Raw genomic sequence first — 11,142 nt, forward strand, 5'->3', positions numbered from 1 at the left:
AAACGAGGAGACTGATGAACGAAACTGGATTTGCCTGAGTTAGAAATTACAAATATTTCTGAAAACATAATTTTTTTTTTAAAAGTCCTGTTTCATTCTCCAGTGTGTGTCTTGTTTTGTGCCCAGGTCAAATGCTTCATTTTGTATGATGTAATTATATAATGAGATTGAAGTGTTCTATCAGCTGTTTCTGATGGAGAAGAGAGAAAATCCTCAATCACACTTTACCTTATAACAAAGGTGTAATGGGATGTTTAATTAAAAACTGGACAAGATACATTCTTCATGTTGAATTGCCTTTAAGTGGCTTATTATTCATTAAATGTCCTTTAATTGCTGATTTTTGCACATTTTTTTTATTTAAATGTCACTTTTCCAGTTTTGTTCAAACGTGTGAAAACACATTCATAGGATATGACATTATTACAGCAAGAACAACATGTAACTCGCTGTATAAGTGACATTTTCTAAGGTTTAAAGGTTATTTTTCAGCTGTGTTTAATTGAATCTCATAACACTTCATTCCTGGGAATATATTTCTATCGACAACTGTGAAAGAAGTATTTAGATCGTGTTTTCATTTGTAGTTGCATTCTAGAAAAAGGCCACAAGGTGGCACTGTGATAACATAAAACAGATGACAGCGAACAGGCTGCAATCATATCTCTTCACTGATACAATCTCTCTGCAAAACTGGAGACACAGAATGAAAAAAGCTGCATCTATCTGCCAGTGGCCAAACACATCCTTATATATACCTCATTTTACAGTACTTTATTATATGTCTGCTCATTTTTATAAATATTTTATTATAGGGAAGAGTTTATTGTAATCAGTCACTATTTGTATACTCACAATTCATGCGTGTAGGACTGGAAATGTTATCCATCAATGGTCTCTAAAGCAATACTAAAAAAACAAGACTATGTATAGGATGGATTGTTAAACTTGTTAACTATATGCCCAAAAAATGAATTTTTTGCAGATTTCCATTTAATCTTGTATATAACATAATGATGACAGATTAAGATGACATGTTTGGCCAGATCTTTTAGGCTGATTTCAGTCCCACTAGATTTGCAGTAGATTTTGCTATTGTCCTATTGTGTAACACAAGGTCTGCAAATCACTGCTCTATGAGGAAGAAAGTAAGAAATTTTACCACTTGGGTTTAAAATGTTGATGGGCGACTCTCTGAATGTAAATTACGGCATCTCCGGACACAGTATGCATAACGTATGTTGCATAAAATTGATCTGCGCAACCCTTTCCTGTTCAAATTGTAGCCAGTAATAAGGGTCCTTTATGCTGGAGGATGAATCGGACGTCGCTGTGCTCACTGGTGTATGGTCCGGTTCTGGGCACCCGCAGAGCAATTTTAAACAAACTACGGCACATATCCGCATTTACTTTCTTTAGTGAATAAGGCTCTATGTGCTACAATGTATCTTAGTAGATAACTCCACCCAGAACATGAAATCTAGGGGACCTGCTAGATCAGGGTAATAGCCGCCAAAGGTTGACATAACCTTTTATTTTATCTTATTGTAGTAAACATTATTTTTTGTTTTCTGGCTGAAAGATCCATTAGAACAGTTTTATTTTGAACATAATTTAAGACCATTTCAACCCCACTCTACTTCTATGGAACAAACCAGTAGACAGGGGACTACTAAGCCTTAAATCAACATGTATTGGGAACAAATAGAACTGGACTAAAATATAAGAAATGTAACAAGTGAAACAAAATGGCAACAGAAATTAAGAAATATATTGATATTGTACAAATGTTTAACTCTGAATGTTTAATCTAAAATAGCAAAAGACAAAAAACACAGCTCTGTACAATATGCAAAGTCCCATTAATGGTAAACAAATATTCATCATAGATGTAAGAAGAAAGAAGATGATAGCTCCCCTGCTGGTCGAGAGAGAGTATTACTCTAGTTGTACATAATGTAATGATGTTTCATAGACACAAGAAATAATATTGTAGTGATACTTATAAATAAATGTGGAAGTTGCCATTTCCATATAAAATGTAACGAAATAGAAAAACAAATACAAAATACACATAAATGAAATACAAACAGCTGTTGTTTTTCCCTTTAAAATCAAATGTGAATCTTCCTTCCTGTAGTAGTCCAAATGGGAAATAAGTACTAGGTGTCAACGGGCGATCAGCGAATCAGAAGTAGCTAAATAGTGCAACTGATAGTCATCCTCATCATCATCATCATCCTCATCACCATTATCATCATCATCATCATCATCATCATTATCATCATCCTCATCATCGTCCTCATCATCATCATCGTCCTCATCATCCTCATCATCATTATCATCATCATCATCCTCATCACCATTATCATCATCATCATCCTCATCATCGTCCTCATCATCATCGTCGTCCTCATCATCCTCATCATCATTATCATCATCATCATCCTCATCACCATTATCATCCTCCTCTTCCTCCTCTTCATCATCGTCATCATCCTCCTCCTCGTCATCCACATTATCATCAACCTAATCCTCCTCATCATCATCGTCGTCAACATCATCATCATCATCCTCATAATCATCATCCTCATAATCATCCTCATCATCATCACCATTATCTTCATCACCATTATCTTCATCACCATTATCATCATCATCATCATCATCATCGTCCTCATCATCATCGTCGTCCTCATCATCCTCATCATCATTATCATCATCATCACCATTATCCTCCTCCTCTTCCTCCTCTTCATCATCGTCATCATCCTCCTCCTCGTCATCCACATTATCATCAACCTAATCCTCCTCATCATCATCGTCGTCAACATCATCATCATCATCATCCTCATCCTCATCATCATTATCATCATCATCATCCTCATCATCATCATCATCATCGTCCTCATCATCATCGTCGTCCTCATCATCCTCATCATCATCCTCATCACCATTATCCTCCTCCTCTTCCTCCTCTTCATCATCGTCATCATCCTCCTCCTCGTCATCCACATTATCATCAACCTAATCCTCCTCATCATCATCGTCGTCAACATCATCATCATCATCCTCATCATCATCATCCTCATCATCATCATCATCATCATCATCATCATCATCACCACCATTATCTTCATCACCATTATCTTCATCACCATTATCTTCATCATCATTTTCCTCATCATCATCATCATCCTCATCATCATCATCATCATTATCATTATCCTCCTCATCATCATAGTCGTCATCATCATCATCCTAATCCCCCTCCTCATCATTGTCATCATCCTCCTCCTCATCTTCGTCAACATCATCATCATCTTCATCATCATTATCCTCACTCTCCTTCTTATCATCCTCATCATCGTCATCATTGTTGTCATTGTCTTCATCATCCTCCTCCTCATCATCCACATCATCATTATCCTTATAATCATCCGCTTGATCATCACAATTATCTTCATCCTCCTCCTCTTTCTGATCATCGTCGTCATCATCATTATCATCTTCATCCTCATCATTATCGTCATCATTTCTCATTACATCAGACCTCCAGCACTATCAGATATACCTCCTAAATGTGTATCTGCGGCTGCGCTGCGTCTACGTCTGCACTGACGTGAACACGCTCTTTCTATACTTGGCCCACTCCTGCCTGCCCCCGTTCCACCTCTCCACCTCTCCAGAGATGTATATGTGTACATACATATATATATAAAAGACAAAAAAAGAGAAGCGCCACGCATAGTGTATTAAATGACCAACAATTAGTCTTCTCAATGTGGCAAACAAGTGAATTGGCCTCGTACCAAAAGACAAATAATAAACAGCTTATCTGTAATTAGATTCCCGACATCCTATATAGACTCCTTGATGTCCAGTCCTTATGGTTCCAGAAGTTCAGATCACTATGGACTCAGAGCAAAACTATTATGGTGTAGTATGCCAAATAAGGCTACCAACAATTCCTCAAAGCTGGGTACCAACATAAGCTCATAACATTATGATCCATAAAAGTGTTTTATTACAAAGATAAAATCCTTAATATATATAAAACGCGCACATCATATAAAACAAATATAGGCTTATCTGCAGTCTTTCCTGATGGTAATCACGGATCTCTCAAAACCACCTGGCCGGGGTAGATGTGGTGATCCACGGAAAACAACACACAGAAAACGCCTTATCCCCCTCAACGCGTTTCGTCACTCGACTTTTTCAAGAGGATTCTGGGTATGTAGTAGCATACTACACCATAATAGTTTTGCTCTGAGTCCATAGTGATCTGAACTTCTGGAACCATAAGGACTGGACATCAAGGAGTCTATATAGGATGTCGGGAATCTAATTACAGATAAGCTGTTTATTATTTGTCTTTTGGTACGAGGCCAATTCACTTGTTTGCCACATTGAGAAGACTAATTGTTGGTCATTTAATACACTATGCGTGGCGCTTCTCTTTTTTTGTCTTTTAGAATTATTTGAGCACTTGCAAATGAGTGCTTGTTTTTGAGGAGCTGCCGGCCTGCGTAAATTTGTATGTTTTTTATATTTATATGGTGTATGAGGTACACACATATATATGTAAATCATTGTCACACATTTTGGTGTTTTTCTAATACTGCACTAAGCGCCTTTTGCTTATTATCTTTCTGTACATATATATATATATATAAATATATATATATATATATATATATATATATATATATATATATGTATATGTATATATGAATATAAATTTATGTATGTATGTATGTATGTATGTATGGGCATTTTGGTGCATATGTGTAGTATGGAGATACATATGTTATGGAAAAAACCTGACATACATCCAACTCTAAATGAGAGCTGTAAAAACTTCCCAAAAATTGGCGAATCTGTGATCCATCAGTGGTGCCAACTATCGGGAGATTCATGAACCGAAGAGAACAATTACATTTCACAATAAATTAACATGTTTGATATATTAACTTTGTTTAACATAAAGAAGCATTTGACAGGAGTCACACATTACTGCTCCTTCCACTATTTAACTCTCAGTCTGTGGCTTCCTGCTGCCTCCATTCCCCTCCTCACATCATGTCACTGCCCCTGTCACATGCAGCCCTGTCCTCACTATCACATCACTCATCTCCTGATATACTCTGTGCTGCTGGGGGACCCTGCTCCTTCCACGATATAACTCTCAGTCTGTGGCTTCCTGCTGCCTCCATTCCCCTCCTCACATCATGTCACTGCCCCTGTCACATGCAGCCCTGTCCTCACTAACACATCACTCATCTCCTGATATACTCTGTGCTGCTGGGGACCATGCTCCTTCCACTATATAACTCTCAGTCTGTGACTTCCTGCTGCCTCCATTCCCCTCCCTCGGTGCGCCATTTATCTGACCACAGTCCCCTTTTGAGATGCTTCGTCTTGACAGCTGTTGATATAGATCCTTGTGTAAAGTTGGATTTATGTAAAATGCTTCCGTATCAATGAAGTCATGTGACTATATGGACGCCTTGTCATATAATATACTAATGCTTTATATACTATCAGTGGGAGGGGTCCAGATGTAATCAGCCAATCAGACGCTTCTGCTGATCGTCAGTACCTATTTGGCACCAGTGGTCGAGCACCTACAAGAAATCCGCCCGCTGACTGGCGCAAATGTGTCTGTTTCTCTAAATTTAGGGCAGACCTCCCAAATGTCCTGATTTTAGTGGGACAGCCCTGATTTTAGGGCTCTGTCCTGCTGTCCCGCCCAGGGACATGTTTGACCCATGGGTGGGAATGTTGGGGGAAGGGAGGTATGTAATGGACAGCCTAGAACTTCACAGCACTAGGTCGCCCTCTGGGGGCAGGGTAACGTCTCCAAGGAGCTGTGACTGCGCCAGCTGTGTGACATGGCCACGCCCCCTTGTCCCGCTGCCGGTGACAGACGGTGTAGGGAGACATAATCATAAGATGACACAGAATCTACATACAGACAGAAGTGTACAGCACGGTGGCTCAGTGGTTAGAACTTCTGCCTCACAGCACTGGGGTCATGAGTTTGATTCCCGACCTTATCTGTGTGGAGTTTGTATGTTCTCCCCGTGTTTGCGTGGGTTTCCTCAGGGTGCTCCAGTTTCCTCCCACACTCCAAAAACATACTAGTAGGTTAATTGTCTCTGTGTGTGTTAGGGGAATTTAGACTGTTAGCTCCACTGGGGCAGGGACTGATGTGAGGGAGCTCTATGTACAGCGCTGCGGAATTAGTGGCGTTATATAAATATATAGTAATAATAATAATAATAATAATAAGTGTACGAAATGCACATTTTAGACTGAAAAATGCACCTGGGGCTTTGACATTACATAGAGAGGGGCCGGTAATCCACACCATGTTGGACTATATCAGGCCACAGAGACAAATGTTTTACAGCCTCCAGCGTTACATTTATATAGATAGTAGCAGCCGAAACAATGATGTGCATATTTTGATTTAGGCGTTCCAGATGAAAAATACAATTTTGTATTGAAAAATAGAAGGAAAAAAAAAACAGGTTTAAAAACTCTGCAGCTTGTTCATCCCTCTAATATACACAACACAGAGAAGTACAAGGCTGACTTTTATATGATGAGAAATTGCTTTTTAATGCGGTTACAGAATGCAATATTTGAATGCACAGTCAGAACTGAGGCATTGTATCTACAAGATAATTGTTGTTTCCTTTCGAATATAAGTCTTGATAATACTCGTGGGCGTCGAGTACATAGGTTTTATAGGTCTTATTCTTGCAAAACATATTTTACAGCTTCGGAACATAAGAAAAGCTTTTACAAATGGATGGATTCATTTTCTCTTATTTTTTTACACATTTTGGGCTCTTAGCTTGAGAATAAAAATACATAAATAGATGGACACATTCACTGGTCCTTCACTTATGTTACATGAATATAAATTATGACCGACAGCACTGACGTGCTTGCAGTTCCAATTTCCAACACTAGTCTCACAAGCGAACCGTCCTAATCCGTAAGTTTGTTGGTGACTGGCCCCTCCTCTGGAACCAGGCTCCTCTCTTCATGCGGCTGCAGATCATGTGATCCGTTCCTTCCCCCCCCCATGTCTGTGCACGCTGCCCCCCTCCCTTTCGGGATGGCTCCCTCTTCCTATGAAGCTGACATAGATCACATGGGATGTAGGGAAGGTGGGGTCTACTTAATATAATGTGAGTGGAGGTGGACTGTTATTTTTTTGGTGGAGTGAGGGTGGGGGCTACTTATTTAATGGTGGGTGCTGTTAGTTTATTTGTAGGGTGATAGTGGGGTATTTAATAGTGGGGCCTATTATTATGAGGAGAGGTGATGGGACCTTTAATTTAATGCTGGGGTGTTTCGGGGGCTGTTAATTGAAGGTGGGGCTTCTTGAGAAGAAGGAGGGCTGTTTATTAAATGTGAATATGGATTATTTAATGTCTGTGATGATTGTGGGAAATAAGTCTAATTTTTAAATGTAAATGCTATTAATTTATTGCCAGGGCTGTTTGAGGGGAGATATAGGGTTTTATTTATTAAATTGGAATACTATTAATTTAATGTTGGGTTGGTTGCTGGGAGGGTGGCCTAATTTTTAAATATGGGTGTTATTCATTTAACACCAGGGCTGATTGGGGTTTTCTAAATTTCATGTTCCTGCTCTATCTTTACAAATAGGGCCCCCAACATTCCAGGATCCAAACAAGCAGCAATTGAGCTAAAGACACCAGCAGCCGCAGGTAGTGGAAGCTGCAAGAACATTCGTTAGGTGGAGTGAATTTTATATTAAGTGCTGTTTATGTGCTATGCTCTGCCCAAGCCAGACTTCCTCCAGCACAGCAGGGGAGTTATGAGGTTTGGAGTAAGCTTCTGACTCTGATAACCAGAATCGCTTTACGAGGCGAGCTTTCAGACTGCACTATGCTCTCTCGCAGGTCGACTTCCTCAACGCCCGTGGGTACTCACTAGTTCTCAGTGAACACATCGCTTTTTTCTCATGTTAAGACAAGAAATAATTCCACGCTCTGTTAATCCCATATTGTACACAGCAATATAAATGTCTTTAAAGGGAATTGTTGTCAGCGCTTGTCCTTAACACTGCATATCTGTGTGTATCTAGCAAAATGAAAACATGAGGGGTTCATATTTTGATCAAAACATTTAAGCCTGCATCCCAGCGCCAATGTTACCTCAGTGTATGCAGGTCCTGTCCTCACTAACATATCACAACATAAACACCATTAAAATGCAGTTCAAATGTATTCTCAATGAATATTGGTTAATTACAATATAGCGGCCTCCATGGGGTGTAAGCAGTGGGGACATTTCCTGTTGTATGTTATTGGAAGTTACCATGTAACTTCCAGTTCTTGTACATGCAAAATTTGTAGTAAAGTATATTCCGTTCGGGATCATTGCTTGGACAATATGAAGCCTGTGATCAAATGGGTCGCTCACCTCTAATTCTACTGAGGACAAACAAACAAAAGTTCATTGCATATAACGTATCTACCCAGGGTCATATCTGATACATTGTATGGGGCGCACTATATATGGAGATTACTTTTTAGTATTCTAAATAATCATCTTTAAGAAATGTTAAAAACAAAGCTCAGATAATAAAAATTGAAAATGAAAATTGCTTTTGATATTCAAAATAAAAACAATTATCAATAATAAAAATAAGGATTTCTAGGGAGAATATTTGAAAATTATCCAGGGACAAATCCTAGGAACCCAGAAAACTAGGGACAGTTGGAGAGTTTACGAAGGTCGGGAATGCTGGCTCCTGATTGGACAGCCCTCTGCCTAATTTCTAACTCTTAACCTCAAAAACCCTTTGCTAGACCGGGTAAACTTCTTAGGTGAAAAGGGGTGTGTCCTCATGGGTCAAGGCGTGGCTTAGGTGAATATGGGCGTGGTCTGGATGGATCATGTTGAGCAGATTGATGCAGGCCAGGAGCACAGATGTCTCTTGTTATACCCATGTGCAAAAATGAGATTTCACTTTGCGGAATGGGAGTTTTTAAATGAGATGCAAGGGCGCCTATATAGGGGTGGACCGGTCTATTACTGGAGGTCACACAGTACTTTATTCTCAAAAAAACCAATGCTCACATTAAACATACAGTCCTGAATAAGCAAATACATATATATCTATATTGATATGCAGCTTTATCATAAGGCAGTTGGAATATAGGCCCCTTCTTCTTTAAGCTCCAATATAAAGCAGTTTGCAGCCTGGAGTGCAAGACAATGTCACAATCCATATAATAGGCTCCTTGCCAAAAAAATTATCTCATCTCTGTAAATATTGCAGGTAAAGCAGAACACTTTGCTGCTGTCGCTTAATTTGATTCAGTCCAATCACCCGAGCTAGCTATCCCTATCCTCACCCTTGTAATAATATAACAGTCCTGCAAAAGGGTGTAAGTTAACGTTCTTCAGGGCTCCCCACCACAACCCTATCTAGCTAACAAATATGGCTCAGTCAAATTACATGAGCAAGATAAGAAACATTGGTACTTATCAGACTCTCTCTTTGCTTCTCTGTTCAGACCTCTCACAGCTTATAGTGTCTCCTGTTATAGCACTCTCCTCTGCCTATACTGCGCTGGTCTCTCTCACCGCCTTAGCCCTCAATACTGTTTCCTCTCCTCCATGCTCCTTCTCCTCATCCAACTGCTTCCTCTACCTCTCCGTCCCTCTCAGGATTACAACTGCTGTTTTTCAGCTGCTCCTTCACCCGCTCCTCTTCCCCACTGCATGCTGGGAGACGTAGTTCTCTGTCTGCAGGGGAGGTATTCCAAATGCATGTGCGGCCTGTTCGGGTCACCAGTGCTACATATATACATGTACACAACGATAAAAAAAGAAACCAACAACACATGGGTGTATGGTCAGAGGTGCCAATCACTTCTACGGTCTCTTCACAATCATTGAAACTTCCTAATGGTGGCGCTGGCCCTGACTATGATTGTTGACAAAGTGGTGACATGCTGTAACCCATAGCAACCAATCAGATAGCAGGTTTCATCAGTCTGGTGTAGTCAGTCTTATGTAAGCTAAACTCTGATTGGCTGTCATGTGCTCCAAATGACCTTTCTAATGAAATAAGCCCTATACTCTTACAGTACAGTATGAGACAGACGTCATACGCATATACCATTACCAGTTCTCTCCAGAGCGTCACAGAAATGAATGATCTCCTCTCTCAGCCTCCATTATTCATGCACCTGTATGACAGCAGGAGCCCTTTGATTTATATGAGGCAGACGGCATTCCACACCCAAAAATCACATTATGAGGAAATCCATTCATCAATTTCTGCAATAAGTTCTTTTCTGATCCTTTGAACACATTGAGAGCTGGCCCTATCCCCAACAACATAATGACAGGTGGGGGGGTCCTCGGGACTGGGGTATACAGCTATCCTGTCATTGCTACAAGCAACGCTCAGTCTATTTTGTAGAGTTTCTGCAGAATTCTTGTTATACTCACTTGGAATTAAATTCAAAGTGCAAAGTAACTGAAGCTTAGCAAACATGAAGCTGAATTATTTGAATCACTGGCGTTCAGATCAGCATTTAAAGGATACAGTTACTTCTGTGGACTTTTGTTGTACATAAATGTGCACGAGAGGCTCAATTTTTATTTTAATAATTGGACCTCAACTGTATCTTCACTCCTTGGTTAGATACACTCTCTAGGATAATGTATCTAACATACGCCTATTAATGTGGGATTTCCATCTTCAGGATGTGGGGTGTATACAGCGATCTCATTGTATGTGGCTGTATTCCTGTGGACAGAGTACTTGTACTTCTCTTCCTGATTTATTCCTTGCAGATTATTGTGTAGGGAGAAATCCTGGGGGTTTAATAAAGAAATTGTACAGCAGGAGCTGGCTGGGCTGGGGAGCAGGGGGGTAATTACCCCCCTGTGCCGGTCCCATAGTGGGCTAGCTTGGGCGGGGTTACTGGACTACCTGCATTTTTTTCCTTTAAAATGTTCCTAATAAACTGCTGAGCTGAGTCTCCTCCTGAACTAAAATTTGCAACCCAGCCACCTGTCTGATCTACAGGAACAAGGATGACAAATTATACACGGGCAGCATGGTGGCTCAGT

The sequence above is a fragment of the Mixophyes fleayi genome, chromosome 7 (assembly GCF_038048845.1).
Source record: "Mixophyes fleayi isolate aMixFle1 chromosome 7, aMixFle1.hap1, whole genome shotgun sequence".
NCBI classification, from domain to species: Eukaryota; Metazoa; Chordata; class Amphibia; order Anura; family Limnodynastidae; genus Mixophyes; species Mixophyes fleayi.